The sequence below is a fragment of the Hyperolius riggenbachi genome, chromosome 4 (genome assembly GCF_040937935.1).
Source record: "Hyperolius riggenbachi isolate aHypRig1 chromosome 4, aHypRig1.pri, whole genome shotgun sequence".
Classification (NCBI taxonomy): Eukaryota; Metazoa; Chordata; class Amphibia; order Anura; family Hyperoliidae; genus Hyperolius; species Hyperolius riggenbachi.
Genome location: NC_090649.1, coordinates 77,462,085 through 77,483,085, shown reverse-complemented (window position 1 = coordinate 77,483,085; position 21,001 = coordinate 77,462,085). Strand labels below are relative to the sequence as shown.

At 43.9% G+C, this 21,001-nt stretch overlaps 1 protein-coding gene across 6 annotated transcripts in view; it reads right to left on the bottom strand.

Moving 5' to 3' along the window:
- Positions 1-21,001, bottom strand: part of KLHL29 (kelch like family member 29) — a 1,379,660-nt gene that overhangs the window by 1,276,632 nt on the left and 82,027 nt on the right. For 4 of the 6 annotated variants that reach the window (XM_068280223.1, XM_068280220.1, XM_068280224.1 and 1 more), the window contains exon 3: positions 3,354-3,408. The exons of the other annotated variants lie outside the window; for them this stretch is intronic. The gene's annotated coding sequence lies outside the window, so the exon portion shown is untranslated. The remainder of the gene's footprint in view (positions 1-3,353; positions 3,409-21,001) is intronic. 6 annotated transcript variants of the gene reach the window in all.

The window sequence follows — 21,001 nt, the reverse complement described above, 5'->3', positions numbered from 1 at the left end:
CTCCCACAGCCAGGAACATTCTGCACCTGCGCAATAGTGCTGCACAGGTGTAGTATGGTCCTGGCGGCGGAGTGTGTGCATGCGCACTACGCCTGACTGGCTCAAGTACCTGGACTCATAGCAGAAGATCCAGGTGGTGGAGGAGGACAACGAGGGACTGATTATCCTGAAGGCGGCTGGAGGAAGCCCCAGGTATGTATAAAACTTTAATTTCATCTGTCTCAGGTTTACTTTGTTACACAGTAGTACTATACTCTACCTATGCACTCCCCACAGAGCTGCAGGGAATCCACTGAGAATGCTGTGCACATTGAACACAGAGGTGTTGTCTGTTTACAATCTCCTCATTCCCCTGCAGAGTACCTGCACATCATTCTTACATGTACCCACACTTACATTGCCTAGGGCCTTATAGCTGTTCTTTGTTCCGGTTTGTACCTTTTACAAGTACTCTTACCAAGGACTAGTTTTAGTCTAAAGGGAATAAATATAGTAGTCTACATATCCTTCTCACTTCAGTTGTCTTGTAAAATTCCTAAGCGTTGGCAGTTATGAGACGAATTTCATGTTACATACTTTTAATCAACAAAATTGTAATATGCAAATTAGAGGAGTCGGAGTCGTGGAGTCGGAGGAATCCTAAACTGAGGAGTCGGAGTCGGTGGATTTTTGGACCGACTCCACAGCCCTGGTACTAATAGTGACATTCCCATTTGCAGCAATGTACCCAGTGGTAAGTGACACTTTGAGGAAAGGAAATACCAAGAAAGCACAGGTCTGAAAGCCATGGCCACAACAATCAACAAGGAAAGGGGCTGGGGGAAATATTGGGCTGCATTAAAGGGAGTGAATAATTGCAGCACTTGGGGGCCTGGAGTAGTTATTGGCTGCACTTAAGGGACAGGAGGGGTTAATGGCTACAATAGCAGCCATTAACTTTTTTGGGTAGACTTATACTTGAGTCAATGAAAGATTCCAGTTTAAGAAGGTTGAATATTGGAGTCGACTTATACACAAGGTCGACTTGTATTCAAGTATATACGGTACATACCTGTAGCATAAACTTTGTATTAAATGTTAAAATACAGTAAATGAAGATATAGTAACCCTGGAGGAGGCTATGAAACACAGTCTTTAAGCAAATCAGATCCCAAATACAACCTGAGAAGTTGTCCTTCTCCACTGTGAGTATGGCCAGCGATTTGTTCTGGTTGGTTGAGACTACTGGTTAGTTGCGTTGCAGATAGCCGGGACTCTACTGTATTATTACAGCTTGAGGTGACCCAAACCACTAGGAATGTATAGGGGGATAAAAGAGACCAAAAAGCCCTCCTACTAATAAGCAATGCTTGGTGAAATTTTCCTTCTTAAAACAGAAGGAAATTTGCAATAATTCAGCTATAAGTGAACATTTGTGGATACCCACAATGCACCCCTACTAAATATGAAAATTATCTATTTTCGCCCCTGTAAGCCAGACAAGCATCCAGGACCACTGGTATATAGCAAACCTATATGTGGGGTTGATGTGGCTGTGTAATATTTAAAGCTATAGGCTTGCTATACACCAGCGGTTCTGGATGCTTGTCTGGCTTACAGGGGCGAAGAGATAATTTGCATATTCAGTAGTTGTGCATTGTGGGTAACCACAAATGCTCACTTATATTTATAGCTGAAATATTGCAAATTTCCTTCTGTTTTAAGAAGGAAAATTTCACCAAGCATTATTTATATAGCATCAACATCTTCCGTAGCGCTATACACAGTAAAAAAAACAAATAGTTAGGAGCACTACATGAGACGTTCAAAACTCTGTACAATCAGGACATCCAGTGATACGAATACAAATACATACATAGGTGATGTGTGGTTTGAGACATCACCAATACTGTTACACGTCCATATGATAACTTACAACAAAATAAGAAACACTAGGAGGTGGTCCATGCCCTCATGATCTTACAATGTATAGGGTAAAAGCAAGAAGTTTTGAATCAGGATGATACCATGTATTGGCTAACTTAGAGATGGATAAACAGTGAGCTTTCGGCTTATAAAAAGCCTTCGTCGGACTGGTTCATGACCAAAACTGAAAAACAGCTTATGTACACTGACATACAGAGGAAAAACATTCTTTAGCAAACATAAATGTAATTAGATGCCTTAACCATTACTGAGGAGGCTTTCCCAGGCATCCTATCTAAATTGATAAGATCAATAGAATCCTCAACATGACATAAATGTATAGGGTAGTGGGATGAAAACATTAAGGAAGGAGATACAAGGGTTAAAGGATAAGGCAGTGAACCTCCAATGCTACCAATAGAAATTATAGGCTTGTCTGAAAAGTTGTGTTTTTAAAATATGTTTGAAGGTTTCCAGGCTCAGAGAATGATGGACCGGCTGTGGGAAAGAATTCCAAAGGAGAGGCGATACTCCTGAGAAGAATGTAGATCGTTTAAAGCAAGGATGTCGAACTCCCGTTACCCTGGCCGACGTCCTCACACATTTTTGGCACAGCTCAAATTGGGACTGAATGGGGAAAGGTATGGCTCAAAAAGTATAACACTATTTGTTAGTCCATCCTAATCACTGGCATGGATATGGCCCTTGAGGACTGGAGTTCAACACCTTTGGTTTAAAGTGTACCTGAGATGAGGCAGGAGAGAAAATGTATACATACCTGGGGCTTCCTACAGCCTCCTCCAGGCTGATCATTCCCTCACCGTCCTCTGTCACCTTCTGTATCTTCTGCAATCGGCAGTAGTATTGCGCAGGTGCAGAATGTTTCCTGCGATGCGGTGCGCACACGGCCAGGCCGCGCATGTACAGTTGACCCTTGACAGACTAACCGGAGCCAAATGCAGAAGATACAGGAGGTGGTGGAGGACAGCGAGGGGGCAATCAGCCTGGAGGAGGCTGGAAAAAGCCCCTGGTATGTATACATTTTCTCTCCCTCGCCATTTCAGTTTCCTTAAAAGGGGACCTGAAGCAAAATAAAACATTAAAATCAAATAAACTGTGGGGAATGTATAACTTTAGCAAACTGCTTACTGCTGACAGTTGCCTCCAGGGGGGGACAGTTGACGGAGACTTTAAGCAAGTTCAATCAAATGTCTCTGTAATTTTGAGTTTGTGTCTGTGCTGTAGAGCAGCGGTATTGGTTGCACAAAAAGGATTCATTTTACATGGCTCCACCCTCTATACCTTTTGGACTTGGAAAGCTTCACTAAACGTTGGTGTGTCTCCATCTCCTGCCTTTTCACTTTGGCTTTCTGCTTTCCGAGAGACCCCATGCTCTCCATAGCTTGTAATGACGATAGCCAAGATGCTGCAAGTTAGAATACACATACCTGCAGATGTAAAGCTGTATTCCTGTTATACAGTCCAAAGAATAGTCATCATCCTCTGGAAATAAGCACATAAACTGCGATGAGCATGACTGTGCATGGATAGTCATCGAAAAATGTACCTACAAGGCTTTAGTCAAAACTATCCATCAAGAATGCCATCAACCCTAGCAAGCAATGATATCTCCACACAGTTATGTGGCTTAGAGGCAAGCATCTAAACATAGGATCTACATCCGCATCAGGTGACCTGCCAAGAAGGACAGCCTCCTATCATTCCAGATATGCTGTCCATATGGTGTTTGACAAGGTAATTTCATGGGGACAAAACTAGCAGCAGAGAGGAATGGTATTCCAGATGTTAACCTCTCCTTGCAACCTATCTAAACATCTTTTCGTAGAACTGAAGATGAAACAGACAGGCATCAGAACGCTGTGAACAGAATAACAACCAAAGAACAGAAGGTCACGGCTCTTTTGGTGTTTCCTCCGGCTCCCGATGGGCCAGCTAGACCTTGGGATGAGGGTTTATTGAAAGATAAAAGATATTTGCTGCAGCTCTGAGAGCACAGAAGTCACACTACTCTGACAATATGGCTCAGGCAACGCTACACTACTGACCTCAATATACTCAAGTTTATTAAAAAAGTATATATAAGAACAGTACATGAAAAATTGTAGCCAAATTTACTGAAACCTCGTAAAGTGGAACTGAACAAATACTGTTTGCACTGTACTTGCAGATAGGTGCCTTTCAGTAGAAGAATGTTTTCCGATCACGGCTTGCAGGCGAAATGTAAACACGTGGGGAAGAAATCCCGTGTGTACATCCTACGGCGCTGCTGTCGCAGCAGCGCTGTATAGGAGATCGGCGATCCCCGGCCTCTGATTGGCCGGGGATCGCCGCCGTCTGATAGGCTGAAGCCTATCAGAGGTGGTACAGGATGGATCGCCGTCCTGTACTGCCCATAGAGAGAATAGGAGCGAAGGAAGGAGAGGGAGGGGGAATATCGCTGTGGAGGGGGACTTTGAGGAGACCCCCCGCTCTGCCACGCAGAGCGGCGGCGATCAGACCCCCCCAGCAGGACATCCCCCTAGTGGGGAAAAAGGAGGGGAATTCTGGTCGCCCTGGCTGAAATCTGATCTGTGCTGCGGGCTGAAGAGCTCACGCAGCACAGATCATAGGAAAACCACGCGGTCCTTAAAGGGATACTGTAGGGGGGTCGGGAGAAAATGAGTTGAATTTACCCAGGGCTTCTAATGGCCCCCCGCAGACATCATGTACCCACGGAGCCACTCACCGATACTCCGGCCCCGCCTCCGGTTCACTTCTGGAATTTCAGACTTTAAAGTCTGAAAACCACTGCGCCTGCGCAGCTGCATCCTCGCTCCCGCTGATGTCACCAGGAGAGTATTGCACAAGCCCAGTATGGTCTTTGGTCTGCGCAGTATGCTCCTGGTGCCATCAGCGGGAGCGAGGACACGGCAATGCAGGCGCAGTGGTTTTCTGACTTTAAAGTCAGAAATTCCAGAAGTGAACCGGAGGCGGGGCCGGAGCATTGGTGAGTGGCTGTGCCAACACAGGATGTCTGTGGGGGACCATTAGAAGCCCCGGGTAACTTCAACTCATTTTCCCCCGACCCCCTACAGTATCCCTTTAAGCTACATACCCCCACTGGCACCAATGTCCAGTGGGGAAAGGGAGAGGGGTAGACGGCTTAGGCTACCTAACTGGGATTGGCTACTTACTGTATACTGGGGTTTTTATTTCTTTAAGTATTTATATAGCGCCAACATATGACACAACGCTGTACAGAGTATATTGTCTTGTCACAAACTGTCCCTCAGAGAGGCTCACAATCTAGTCCCTACCATAGTCATATGTCTATGTATGTATCATGTAGTGCATGTATCATAGTGTAGGGCCAATTTAGGGGAAGCCAATTAACTTATCTGTATGTTTTTGGGATGTGGGAGGAAACCGGAGTGCCCGGAGGTAACCCACACAGAACATACAAACTCCTTGCAGATGTTGACCTGGCTGGGATTCAAACTAGGGACCCATCCCTGCAAGGTGAGAGCGCTAACCACTACGCCACCATGCTGCCCAACTACTGAACAACTGTGCCTGTGCAGAACACTCCAGCCCAACGTTCGAGTGATTGACAGCGGCACTCGTGTCGGCGCAGTAGAGGACGCCCTCACAAGTCCGGCCTCTGCACCGGCAAGGACCCCTGGCTGGCAGCGGAGCTGCGACGAGGGACGTATTGGCTGCAAGGGGCTGGAGGAAGCCCCAGGTAAGTAGAGCTTGCCTTGCTTAAATTTGCATGACATTTCCTTTCAGAGATTCTTCAGATAACATGCCCAGGTTCCCCCCGCAAAGGATCCAGAAGAACCAGTGAAACGGCACTAGTGTCAGTGTACAAGCACAAGGTGACACTGCAATAGGTGCTGCTGTATAAACCAAGCTATGTGGGTGCTTCTGGGTGGGGCAGAGAATATGTAGATTTCTATTATTCATTGAAAGGCCCGCTCTGGAAAAGAATTCTACAAAGATGTCAGCCGGCCGCCCTTCTCGCTCACTTGCCGTCCTGGCAGCTGGCCTGAGCAACTGCTGCTTAGTAAGTGCTTTTGAAAATAAAGAAAACCCTGAGAATCCCCCATGAGTGGATGGACTAGTCCCAACCTGTAATGGGTAAGAACCTTTTTTCCCTACAGGCAAACTTTAAAAACACTTAGAGAGACTCTGAAGCGAGAATAAATCTCGCTTCAGCGCTCATAGTTAGCAGGGGCATGTGTGCCCCTGCTAAACCGCCGCTATCGCGCCGCTAAATGGGGGTCCCTTCACCCCCAAACTCACCCCGCAATAGTTGGTCGTAGAATTGGTCGTTCGTGGAGGCAGGGCTAACGACTGCAGCCCTGCCTCCAGTCGCGTCTATCAGTGGCGCAATGCCGCCTCTCCCCCGCCCCGCTCAGTGAAGGAAGACTGAGAGGGGCGGGGGAGAGGCGGAGATACGCGCTGACAGACGCGCGTGGGGCAGGGCTGCGGCGGTTAGCCTTGCCCAAACCAGGAAGCGCTCCCCCGCTGCACCGAGGGGATTTGGTGGTGAAGGCACCCCCGTTAAGCCGCGGGATAGCGGCGTTTTAGCAGGGGCACACATGCCCCTGCTATCTATGAGGTCTGAAGCGAGATTTATTCTCGCTTCAGACTCTCTATAAGGCTCCTTCAAAGTAAGTGAGTTGCAGTGAGTTTTGACTCCCTGCATTTTACAAGGGAACGTGAAAGTCCATCGACTTTCATCTTATCATTCACACTACAACAGTGAGTTGCTGTGCAGTGCATTTCAACTGGTCTGGAGTTAAAACTCATGGAAATGTGTGGAAATGCACAGCCACTTACAAACCCATTCACACCCATCCATGAGTTTCTATTCATGCATTTTCATGCATTTCAATACACTGACTAGTATGATTGCGCCCTAACTGTAAGGAACAGCTACACTGAATGAAAGTAATTAACAGCGCATTTTACTGACAAATGTTCCGCTTATACATATGTGAACACATGTATTTTGCATTTTACATCTTTTCATCATACTCTGCATCCAGAAGGGTTGGAGGATAGAAGTGCATTTAGGTTCCGCTCAGATCACTACTTTGAGTTTGCCCGGAAATCAACAGAGAGGATTCCTCCATTATATAAACAAGGATGAAATTCTTGTGTTATCATTGTGAGCTTTCCACATGGGAAATCTGTAAAGGGAACCTGAACTGAGTAAAATTATTTAAAATAAACACATGAGGTAATGAACATTGCATAGTTACCTCGCCATCAGTTCCTCTCAGAAACTCACCATTTTCTTCTGACAATGATCCCTTCCAGTTCTGACAACATTTTGTCAGAACTGAAATATATCAGTTGCGGTCAGTTATATATCAGATGCTGTCAGTTATAGCTGAGAAGACAACTGATGTGCCAGGTAATGTCTATGTTTCCCTATGGCTCAAGTGGAGGATGTTACAGTTTAACAGTGTGCTGACCAGAAAGCTGCTATTAGGTAGTGGCCATTTTTAAAATGGAGGACGGAGAATTCCCTTGATCATAGTGGACAAATGGGATGCAGGAGAGGAGAAAGAGATTGAGGAGTAGACTACACGGGAGGTAAGTATAACGTGTGTATGTTAATTTTGACTTTTAATTTTCAGTTCAGGTTTTCTTTAAAGGAACACTAATGCAAAAAATGTTTACAATTTAAAATGCATGTAAACACATACAAATAAGAAGTATGTTTCTTCCAGAGTAAAATGAGCTATATATTTCTTTTCTATGTTGCTGTCACTTACAGTAGGTAGTAGAAATCTGACGTAACTGGCAGGTTTATGACTAGTCCATCTCTTCACGGGGGATTCTCAGTATTTAACTTATTCTTTCCAAAACCGTCCTTGGAAAGGATCTATACAAGGATACAGGCCATACCGCTACCTGTTGCTCACTTTTCTGGCAGTTGGACTGAGAAACTGCTATTCACTTAGTGCTTTTGTAAATAAAAAAAACCCTAAGGCCCCGTTTACACTTAATCAGTTTTTTTTTTCTTCTCTATAGCAGTACATTATGAAAAAGATTTCAGTTAAAATGTATTGTGTGGATTGTGCCATAGGAAAACATGGGCATTACTTTGAAAATCGGTTGTCCTTTCAGTTATAACTGAGAGCAACTGATTAAAGTGGACCCAAATTAAAAATACAAGATTTCAGAAATAAAATATATTTTCTAAATTATAATAATAAATAGCAGCCTTTTTTCAGCTGCATGATGGCAAATATAGAATATTTTACATTTATTGGAGGAGCCCCTCCCTTCCTTTCATATTGCCGGGACAGAATCCGGCAGACTGGTGGAGTAGGTGGTGTCCGGCAAAGGAGGAATTGCTAATGGCTGCCACCTGTATAATCCTAGTTATGAAAAGTGATGGGTGAAAAGCATGCACTGAAATGCTTATAGGTTTGAAGGAGTGTTTATTTATCTTTGTATGTGTCAGAGTGGTGCAACTAAATATTTTGAATTAAAAACATTTTTGGTTTGGGTCTGTTTTAAGTGTAAACGGTGCCTAAGAATCCCCCATGAGGAGATGGGCTAGTTCAAAACCTGTCAGTTCTGTCAGATTTCTACTACCTACTGCAAGCGACAGCAACATTATTTTATAGCACATTTTACGCTGGGAGAACTGTACTTTTTATGTGTGTATTTTCATGTACTAATTTTACAATTTTTCACGATAGTGGTCCTTTGATATATTCATTTTATAGTGACTTCAGGCACACTTTAATTACCTATGAAAGATTGGTAAGTATGTCTCCTTGACTTTCTTATATACTGCAAAATGTGCCAGATCCTCTTCCCACATGTTTTCTGCAATGATAAAACACGTTGATAGCACACCTCCGAGAGGCCTGAGCTGGGCTGTGAGCTTGCATACACTCACCGCATTAGTTTTAGTCAATTAGGAAGTTGGAGTACCTCATTAATTAGGGTAAGAGTAGATTGAGACGATTCGGAAGAGGAGTGGATTCTTTGCAGGTTTCAAGACGGTTTAATGAACAAACTGCATATCGGCTCTTCAGGATGACGTGTCTCCCTCCAGGCTTCATGTGTTCATGAATATTAATGTATTTGTTTAATATTCATGCCTCTCTAATAGGACATATTGAAATCAGGACAGAAGTTCATAAATAGAAGGGGGGAAAAGCTGCTGATTGCATCCATGTTGTACCTGCATATGATTTCCTGTTTAAAATAGTACAGGGTGTATTCATTATTCAGATACAATAAGTCGTTAAAACAGCTCTTCCTCTGAGTCTTGTTTTAAGACATACCTGGTTTAAAAAAATAAAAATAATAAATCACTTAAAGTGGGATATTAAGCCATAAAATCAAATTCCATTTACCCACTGCTGAGTTTATTATGTAGTCTACATGCAGTCTGCACTGCGAGCATTTCAATACAATCAAAAATGTGTCTGCTGTAATAATACATCTTATCTCAGTCAGCCTTGCTTTATTCTGGTACATTGCTGGGGAGAAGAAAGCTTATTATCTCCTTTCCCTCATTCCTGCTCCTCACTGATTGGCTGAGGACAGTTCAGTGTGACACAGGGCTAAGAAGGGAAAAGCTGCTGAAATGCGATCTATCCTGTGTTCCTATGTGTTTACAAATCAAGCTAGATATGACAGTGCAGGTTCTAGGAGGAAAAAAAAGCATAAGGGACGAAATTACATCAGGATTGGCTTCAGTCAGAGGCAGTTAAGATGGATTATTTCAGCTGTTACACAGGCATGTTCATAGCCTCACATATGCTGTCTGTCCATCGTGGCCTCTGTAGTCCTCCTTCTTTTGCTCTAAATGTTTCCAAGCATCAAGGATTGCTCCAAAGAATCCAGTCTTCTCACTATTTGACCAAAGTATTTGAGTTTTCTTAGTAGTATCAGCCCTCCTAGTGATCACTCTGGCCTTGTTACTTTAAGTATTGACCGGTTAGATCGTCTAGCAGTCCAGGGAACTCTCAGAAGCTTTCTCCACACCATTATTTCAAAAGCATTGATTTTTCTACACATGACCTTATTTATAGTCCAACTTTCACAGCCATATGTTACTACTGGGAAGGGAAGGAGAGAGTAAGAACTAAAGTTTAATTTAAAAAAAATGCATGGATAGGGGCTATAAGGTTGAGCTAAAACTTTCCCAAGTTGTGAATACCCTGTAAAGTGGCATAAAAATTAAAGATTTCTGTCATCCAAAACACGGCAGTGCGTTTTCAATCGTAATTGTCAGTAAAGAAAGGGCACTAAAAGACCCAGTGTCCCAAGTGTTTATAGAGTGAGACTCTATAGCTGTGCGTTGTATATTGTTTCTGCTTCTTCCTTCCTCGCTAAGCTGCTTTCATTGGCCAACTGTCATCCACCCCTACTCATGTGATATTTGTGACAGGATAAGAGCCCGCCAGTCTAATGACAGCAGCAATGGGAGCAACTTAGTGACAGGAAGGGGCGGGCACAATGTACAACTACGTGAGTCTCACTCACCAAACGGCTGGACAGAACTTCACTGGAAATTCTTTTTGTATATGTGTGTCAGCTATGAAAAGTCACGATGTGGTTAAACTTCTCAGAGGAGATAGCAAAACAGAAAAAAAGACAGTAAAGCAAAAAAAGAACCCAAAACACTCCGCAAAGGTACGACTTAATTGCTTCCTGAAATGTGTTCAGGTGTTAGGAAGTAGCAGAATAAAATTAGACCCGCTTATTTTACTTACAGCTAAGTAGCTGATCTGTTGCTGAGCCTGTTTTTACTTTCAAATGAGCAGCTTCCAAAATCTGGATGTGTAACGATGGTGAAAGAATTCAGAAAGCAATGACTGCTACCATCATGCACATGTGAGCTTCTCAAATCTGCCCCGATTACATGTGCCTCGTCTGGTTAATAAAGCCAATTAGCTTTCTTACAGGACACCACCTCGGTCAAATTGGATTTATAGGCCGTAAGTGCTTGACCACTTGTGCTGTGAGGATGGATTTAGGCACTCCGCGTTTGTGATTTACAGTAAACAAAGTGATTAAAGTCCTATCTGATCTTCCCGTCACTTTTATGGCCTATTAGTGGTTTATTAGCCACATGAGAGTGTTCTATAGATCGAGCCTGATATAGAAAGTGTTTGGAAGAGATTCTTGTAAATCTGTCCATACAGTTAGGCTGGTCACCTGCAGATTGGGTCATGTAAGCTACAACACATCCGTGTTTTAGGGTCAGCACAAATAATAAACATAAAATGTGCCAATAGCTCTATGGCTGCAGCATCCATCCTTAAAGGGAAATTGAGGTGAGAGTGATATGGAGGCTGCCATATTAATTTACTTTTAAGTGTCTGGCAGGCCTGTGGATCTTCTGGGATCAGTACTAAGTCACTAGCGAGTAGGGAGATGACGGGTTTGTGCAGCTGTACTCTTTTGCCCAAGGGATCATGTACTGATCCTTGCTGGGTGACAGATATCCCCAAAAAATCTCTTGGTGTGTAATGGGATTAATAACAACAGAGTTGGGAGACACCTGTACCCATTCACAAAAGATAAACAACAGCATAATAACCTTAACAGAAAAATATTTATTTGTTACAGCCCACAGAACTACTACGGAGATTCTGCAGTGCAGTTACTTCCTGGTTTGATGGGAGCACAGAAATGGTTAACCTCCTGTGTTTACACAAAGCCTGTCTGAACGGCACAAACTTTGGCACAAATCAGAATGAGCTCACAGCTCAAGCTACAGTGGCTCACTACTAGCAGATAAGGGAGAATTAGAGTAGACCAGCTGCTAGCTCTAAATAAAAACAGGATGGGTTTCTCTGTGTTTTCCTTTTCTCTTGTGAAGGCGTCATCTTCAATAAATAGAAAGGGTGAAATAAAAGCACAAAGGAACGTCCTACACAATTAGAGAGTGCTCCTAATAAATATAAATGTATCAAGGGGTACTCAAAATTATGCTAATCACCAAAGTGGCAAATTAGTAGACTCTGTGGGATACTTATCAAGAGCGTCTGAGACAAAATATTATTAGTTTTTTTTAGAAATCTGTGCAGAACTGTCTCAGACATCTTAAAGGTGCCCATACACTTACTTGATTCCCCGCCGACAGACAGCAGATTAGATCACTGTGATCAAATCTGCTGTGAAATCGATGCGCAAAAGCTGACTGATCGACTGATTTGCGCTTGAAATCGATCGTTCCAGTCGATCTGTCCACGCGGAAAATTTCGCTCGATCGCCGGCAGGTCGGGAGTGCGTCGATAGCGGGGTTCGAATGTCCGTCGACCGACGCTAGCGGCAATACATTACCTGTTCTGCCGGCGCGTGTCCCCGCTGTCCCTTCTCTGCGCTGGGCTCCGGCTGACTTCACTAACATCCTGTCGGGGGAAGTTTAAACAGTAGAGCGCCCTCTACTGTTTAAACTTCCCTGACAGGAAGTAAAGTGAAGCTAAAGCCCAGAGCGGAGAAGAGACAGCGGAGAGCGGGGGACTCGCGCCGGCTGGATCAGGTAATGTACGCTGGGGGCGGCGGCAGCACCACAGATTGTGAATAGATTTTATAGTGAAATCGATTCAAAATCTGTTTGCAGCGTAGGCAGCCAATAGATCCCTCTTTGATCAGATTCGATCACAGATGGATCTATCTGCTGGTCGATCTGGTGGCAATCGACCAGTGTATGGCTGCCTTAAGAAATCACTAAAATAGTGCAGATTCCTTCTTAAACTGTTAGGAATAGGAGGAATTAGGAAGGACTCTCAGGCAGTGCAGTGTGTTAGGGGAATTGCTGTTGCTGTGGTAACCAATACATATGCTGTAATGCATCAATGCCCAGCACTGGAAGGGTTAAGCTCAGAAAAGCTTCACAGGACACCTGGCAGCAGGGAGGAGGATGAGCACTTCACAAATCGTGCCTAGCCTGCACTGCTGCACAAGCTGTAGAACTGCTATTAAGCACTTCTTAAACTGTGGCAGTTTAAGGATTGATTTGCACCTTTCTTAACTGTAGTACAGTTCTAGAAATCCACGTTAAACTGCCACTGTTACGTAGGATTTGAGACGTTCATTACTATCATGCAGAACAGTTCCTCTGCTGGTTGCAACAGTTCAAGAAGAAAAAACTGTCAGTAATGATTTGATAAATCTGGCCCTCTGTCTTTCATGGAGGGGTAATGATGAGAAACAGTTAACTAGAAAAAAATAAAAAAAAGGAGCATCAAATACAGGAAAAGAAATAAACAGGAAAACGCAGTGTCTTCTGATAAATGTTTACTCTTCTCTGAACTATAAAGAAGAAAACTTGGCCGAAATCAAAAGAGCCGTTATCCTATTATGTGCGTTTAATTCCCCTAAGAGAGCCCTTTCTGTGGCTGATCTTTGGGTGAGAGGCGAATTGCTGGGGCAATGCCTTTTATGACAATTAGCCCGGGCTGCGCACAATGTAGAAATCCTGGGTGATTAATAGAAAGTTATAGTGCAATACTACAAGGGGAACTCAGTGGTGGTCATTTTAATAGTCCCTTATAAATGGAAATTGCATTAATATTTCTCAAGCTGAAGGATACTGTATTCATTAGCGTGGAAAGAAAAGGGGGAATTGAATGAATTAGCATTGCTAAAATCTTATGAAAAAAAAGTAAAAGGCTAGAAAAGAAAAAAAAAAAGAAAAAGTAATTTTAATGATTTGAAAGGCAGTAAAGTTTAACACAATTCCGGTTTTGTCCAGAAATAAAATCTTCCCAATAAAGATGAATAGCGGCACGGAGGGGCCTGTAATTAGCTTCTGTAGGAAGGGAGGGGCCTCTAGCAGAGCACTTTCAGCTACAGCAGAAACACTCAGTAATACAAGTCGATAATATTATTTACACTAAAAAACAACATTTGGCACAGTGGCGTAACTACAATTCATGCCCCCCCCCCCCCCCCCAGCAAAATTTTGACGGTGCTGCGCCATTGTTCACACCCATTCCTTTGCCTTATCACGGACTTGGGGCCCATCTCACAAGGGTCATAAAACAAGTGTAGCCCTTGTGATCATCACACTCATAACAAGTGTAGCCACAAACACACCTGATCTGAAGTATAGTCCCCTACATGGCGTACGAGAGGAATCGGCGTGGGAGACTTGGGCACAAGATACAGCCGGTATATGGGCTGATCCTGCTGCTGCACAAGTCCGGGCCGTGTTAAATACTATTCCCCCTCCAGGCCGCCATGGATGGTGGGGAATGAAATAATTTGGCTTCCAGAAATGGCTGGAAGCCGTATTATTGTGTTTTAAAAGTAACTTCAGCTCTGTCTTCTGACGGCGCCAAAGTTGCTCCCTGTGCGCCCAAGTCTCCTGCGCTGGATTCACTGTGTTCGCCCTATATGGGAGGAAGGGACAGTAAGTAGCAGGCTCGGATTTACATCACAGGAGCCTATAGGCACAGATGTCCTGTTACACTAGACTTCACCCTCCATGAACCCACAAACCTCTGCCGAACCGCACCGCAAGTTTGTCGCCTAGCTCAGCTGTCACTTCTCCCTTAATTCCCTTGCTCGTCATAGGTAGGTTTAGGTGTTCCTTAACATTAGGTACCCTCAGTATTAAGTAGCTAGCGGTGCCCCCGACTGAAGAGAGAGTTTATCAGTGGAATGCCGAGAGTGGGGTGAGTAACCTCTCATTTAGGCCCTGCTCGGGACTCTGCGTAGGGAAGGAGGGAGGCACTGGGACTGGGGGGGGGGGGGGGGGGGGGGAAGTGTGCCGCCTTTCCATCATCAGGTGCCTGTAAGCACGTGCCTACAGTGCCTTATGGTAAATGTGGCCCTGGTAAGTAGTTGTGCCCCCCCCTCCTCCTGCTCCGGGTCCCCCTGTGATCGCAGGTGCTGCTCCCCCATAGTTATGCCCCTGTTTTGGCAAATTACTGATGTGCAGAATTTGGAATGTCAAAGATGAAACTTGAATTGAAGGTTAAAAACATCATGCTTCACATTAAGCTGCACAAACTCTTTTTTTTTTAACGTAAGGCCCCTTTTGCCATTACAGAAGTAGTAAAAGCCCTATAGGGATTTTTATTTTTTTATTTTTTATTTTTTTTACAAACTCGGCAATTAATTTTACCACTGTGTGAAAGTCGTGTTTTGTAAGTCAATGGAAATGCAGAAAAATCACACTTTTGTCTGAAAAGCTGCATTCAAATTTAAAGTTGATTAGCTATTTTATGTAAGTTAACTTCATTGGTAGTACGAATAAAAATAAATTGTGATCTGAAAATTTGCACAAAAACACATACAAAAAAAACCCTCAAAACTGCAGAGAAAAAAAAAACAAAGGACAGAAAGCAAAAAAATATACATAAAGAAAACGTATACAGAAAACTGTAGGATTGAAATGGATAAGGGCGAGCTTTGTATTGCTTGCAAAGCGCTATGCCAGTGGAACCCTATGCGGGTGGTCCCTCTAGCAGCTCTTCCGAGAACGTAGCAATCATGGCAGGATCACATCAGTGGCTACAGTAGTGAAATCGACATCGCTGAAGGAAATCATGCCACTTCCACAATTAAGAAAAGCGTGGGTGCTTTACAATTACGCAAAGTGCAAGCAGTGGGGTCCCATCCCTTACAGTGTTCTGCTAGATTGTGAGTCCTTCTGAGGGAGGTAGCGATACATCCAGGGATGATGGGCAGATTCAACCAAGAGACAAATCTCTCTTTGATCAATGATTAGAGAGAGAGCGCCTGTGATGTCACACATGCACCCATGATACTCTGGCACCCATGCGGGATGCGTGTATGCAGCGGAAGCCAGTGGCGGGCACAGACAGGTGCACTGGGCGGACACATTTGACATGGGGGGGGCACCGAGGTTTTCAGTCGTATTTGTCACTCATCCCGATACCGCTCGCTGTTACCGCTGCGCACCCAATCGACCGTGAGAGCCCGACATCTTGCAGTACGTCCGATCGACATTCTCAGCCCACAATTTGTCACATTACTGATCTGGCATGCACTTGGCAGCACTGATTTTTATCCGATTCGCTAACAATGATCAAATCAGATGGACTATCGCCCACCAAGTCGCTAGATGTAGAAGTACCTTTAGTGACAAGACAATATACTCTTTGCTGCACTGTGGAATATGTCAGCGCAATATACACACTAAATAATAATAATAGTAACAAACTGCAACTACAATCAGCAAACCTCCTAGAGGGCTGCTGGGTGGGACTACAGATTCTTGTTACAGAATAAAGCTGCAGAAGATTTGGAACTTGGGAAAGGAATATTTGCAGAATTGGCAGACTTGGACTTTGGGCCAATCGGTGAAATGCTGGCTGCGGTAGGAGTGCTCCATAACTCATACAGAGCTGCTCCCATCCAGGTTACTGCGTTCTCTGAAATAATCACTCTGCCCTTGCAGCTGAGAACGGGACTCGGCTTGATCTACAGATACATTATAATTTCATTTTAATTCAAAAGCCAATTAGTGTAAAGCTGTTCATTTTCCAGGATGGATTCTGTGCTCTGAGAATGATGTTTTCTATTCAAAGGTTAAAGAACTCCTAAAGTCAATCATCCATTGTGGGGAAGGCAGGATAATGTGGAGAGCCACTTCCTCTGCACTTGGGGTGTAGGAACACATATTAAAGAAGAACTGTAGCGACATATATAGAAGAATGCAGTAAATTATTCAGGACACCCACTTTTATGTTAAATATCCTATAGCTATGTAATGTTGTATATTAATATTCAGCCCCCCCCCCCCCCCCCCCCCCAGTAAGGCTTAGCCTAGGCTGTTTGTTATGCAGAATTATACCCCCCCAGAGTATTCTGGGAGACCAGAGATCTTTCCTACTGGCTTCAGAACCCCCAGTAAACTACCATTCCACAGATATCACCTGCCAGTACTAAAAATGTTATTGTTAATTTCAGAAAATCAATCCTCCATGTACCATTCCTGGTTCCCTTAAACTCAAACCAGACTATCCAAAGGGTACGTTTAATATAGCATAAGAATACAAGTAGTGCACTTACAAATTTTCAGTAAAATCACACATATCAATAAAACACTTGTACTAGGTGTCTTTCCTGCTCTGTCTGTATCTTCACCCTACTGGTTTCGTTACTTAGTGACTCATCAGGGGCTTGACTATTGGTACTATACATGTCTGGTCCAATAGACAGATAGTAGTCGGTATATAAGCTGCTGAGCGCAGTAATACTGTTGTAGATTTTTAGCTAAGAGGTCAATACACTCTATAATATAGCGCACTGGCTGTTATCGCCATATAGGTGGTGTGGAAATATAACTAGATAAACTGTATTTTATTATAGGAGAAGCGCTCATACCCCTTTGGAATACTGAAATCTGGGAGAGGAAAGATTTTACATTGGGCACTAAATAATTTCATAAATGAATATTGTAAAAAATAAGCAATTTTATTAATTATGTTGACTAAAGTTCCTCTTTAAGGTAGAGCTCCACTTCCACTTCCACAAAAACATTTTTATACATATAAGTGCTGTACGATTCATTATTAGCCCCTGAGACCGCTGGCACCAGAAACCACCACATACCGACAAATCGCTGCACATACCCGTCATTACCGCCATCCATGCTGCAGACCCATCACCTCAGTCCACCCACTCTGCTGTCTCTATGACAGTAGAGCTCTGTGAGCCGGTCAGGAGCCACTCTCTTTGGCTCCTGACAATGAGATCAATGTGAGCCAATTGGAGTTGCTTACACTGGCTCCTGGCCAGCCCACAGAGCTCTGCCGTCACGGCGAGTGATTTGCGGCAGGGGAGACAGCGACGAGAGCGTGCGGTGGTGGTGATGTGAAATCTACGCCCTGGCAGGAAGAAGGGCTCAGACACACTATAAGCGCTTTTCTGATTATCGGGTCTTTCGGGTCATCAGCGCTTTCTGAGAGCTTTTAAAAAAATTGCTCCCATTCACTTGCATTAACTACATAACGACCGCATCACGCCAATGGACCAATTGGCGTTAAGTCCTGGAGCTGTAGTTTAGTAGGGATTGCTTGCGCGCATGCGCGATAGTTCCCTGCTGGCTCAGCTCTGCGATCGCGGCTAGCAGACTGTTGAGAGCCGACAGGGGAAAGAATTCCCCTTTGTTTACAATTGTACAGCGCTGCCATCTCCTGCAGCGCTGTACGAGGGACACTCGGCTGCCAATGCGTGGCCCCTCATAGGCTGATGCCTATGAGAGGCAGGGATGAGTGCCGATCGCCATCCTACGGCGATTAGGACAGCACAGGGTGGGAGGGAGGGTTGAGAGAGAAAGGAGGGAGGGAACAGCCTCCCTTTTGTTAGTAAAAAAAACAAACCAAAGATCGCAGCAGCAATCAGAGACCTCCGGCATAGTGTCCTATTAAGGACACTAAAAGGTCAGTGCCAGTTGTGTACTAAGTTGCAGGGCTGTGCAGCAACCTGACCAAGCTGCACAGCCCTCTAGTGTGAAAAATAACCTGGTCACTAGCAGTGGCGTAGCTAAGGAGCAGTGGGCCCCGATGCAAGTTTTACAATGGGGCCCCCCCAAGCACTCTATACGTAACAATTGATACAGCGCACCAAAGCCTGCCAAGGGCAACTACAGTGTCAGAGGTGCAAGAAAAGGATGGGAAACAGTTTGTTAAGGATTACCACTATTCAAAGTAGCTATAGAAGTGATTATTATGAGCACAGGACCAATAGAGAGCTAATACTGTAGTTGAGGGAGGGCCCTTCAGGGCCCCTCTGGCCCAAGGGCCCCGATGCGGTCGCTACCTCTGCAATCCCTATTGCTACGCCCCTGGTCACTAGGGTGGGTTTAAGCCCAGGGTCATCAAGTGGTTAAAAATCACAGTAAAATTGTGTAAAATCGTTGCAATTGCAGAAAACGTACCCAATCGTGCCGATTTATATGCGAGTTTACTGCAATTTTAATTCAAGTGAATGGGAGCGATTTTTTAAAAGCGCTCAGAAAGCGCTGATGACCTGAAAACGCCATCGATCCCCCTCACACCAGCTTGGCTTTCCTTTAAACATGAAACTATAAATACATCGCTGGACTTGTTCTAAGTAAAGGTCACACAAAATAAAATAAGGGTCAGACAGGAGGACAAAGGGCACACCTGCAGCATCTTCAACAAACCATAGAAATTAGCGTCATGGTGCGGAGAACCTTAAAGTGTACCTAAAGCATTACCTTGTACTCATACTGTGCTGCGTGATCTAGTTTTCTTGTATTCCTGTATTATCTTATCGCTGTATGTCACCCCTAAATAACTAATGTTTAGGGCTGCGTAATATGTTGGCGCTTTATAAATACAATAAATAAAGGGAAAAAAAAGCCTCTGGATCCTAAAGAAACTTTCCCCATCCTCCTCAGGAGAGGTGATCGAGCCATGGACCCCACTTGTCGGCAGTGCATACAGGCACAGTAGCGATTTTCCAATGGATTTTGGTGGAAATAGCAAATGGTTCGCCTGCAGAGTAGAGTGGACCCAATCGAGGCTTGGGTTTTTCCACCAGGAGAAAAGCGCGACATAGGTAAATGTTCTGTGTCTTGACTGTGTCTAGCTGTAGAGACCACTGAATGAGTTACTTTGTGTTATGGATTTTTCAGGTGGACATCATTAAGGAACGTAACAAAAACAATCAAAATGCCTTATAAGCTAGTGGATCTCAGCCTCGCCAAATGGAAAATAATAATGTCCTATTTCAGAGACAGAAGACGCGGATTAAAATAATTTAAAAAAAATAAATTACCAGTAGCAGAACAAATGTAGAATAAATGCCCTCTTAAAACACATCTCACGATCTTCAATAATATAAAGGTTTGTTGATTTAGAATTAGGCATTTTAGATTAGATCATTTAGTACAGAGAGAAGCGCGTTCGTGTCAAGTCAGGCAACTTCTTTTTCATTAGTTCACATTAATCCTTTATAATATGCTGTAAAAAAAAGTAATAGCTTTAGTAAAAAGCAAAATGGCAACAGATTTCCAGACTCCTCCTCAACAAATGGAAATGTCACCTTTTTCAGAAGGCAAAAAACATCACATTTCTGACATCAGCATATGTGAGGTGTTTTAACACTCCAGAAAATGCTCAGAACTTATAGAAAGGGGAAAGAAATACCATGTAAAAGAATGAAGGTCTTTTCAAGACGACCTCAATCAAAACTCAAGAAAAACCAAGCTGGGCTATGAAAAGTAGAATTATGGAAGGTACGTAAAGGTTAATATAGACACGGTCCCCCTCTCTACCCTTCCCCCCTTGGTGCCCATGAGTACACATTGTAAGCAATTAAAAAAAGTGTTTTATGTGCACTTGGATAGGTTTTCTTCATAAAAGCCTAACCCTTGTATGGAGCGTTTTCACAAAATCTGGGAGCCATGGCACTGCCTGATTAAAGTGAATGGGAACCGCATTTTTTTAAAAAAAGAAGGAAATACTTACCTAAGGAGAAAGAAGGATCTGGGTTGTATAGAGCCTTCCGTCTCCTCTCTCGGTGCCCTCTATCCTGTGCTGGCTCACCCCCGTTTCAATCCTCCGCCGAAAGGGTATTTGGATGTCTTCGGGAGCCGTGTCCTCCCGAAGACATGCGGCTCCATACTGCACAGGCGTGAGCATGCAAGAGACTTCTGAAGCCTCCTTCGGCCAGGTAAAAGCAGTATTTGACTAAATTAGTCAAATACTGCTACCGGGCGAGCCAGCACTGGAACGAGGGAACCAGGAGAGGAGCCGGAAGGCCCTATAGGACCCAGAGCCTTCCCTCTCCTTGGGTAAGTATCTGTCTCATTTTTTTTAAATGCTGTTCCCATTCACTTTAAGCAGTAATGCAGGTTGATGGAGTTGGGCAGGGATGTGGTTGGGCTGGGCTGTGTGTTCTGGAAACCTTTTTTTCAACTTCATCTTATCTGTTTCCTTTTTTTCTTTTCTGTTTCTCTGTTCCATTTCCTCGTTCTTCCAACTTCTTCTTTAGCTTCAACATGACTGTTTTAACGATGATAGCTCAATTTCATCAAGCTAAATACCTCATCTGTTTCTCTACACTTAATCTTAACAAGAAGCACAATTCAAATATAACA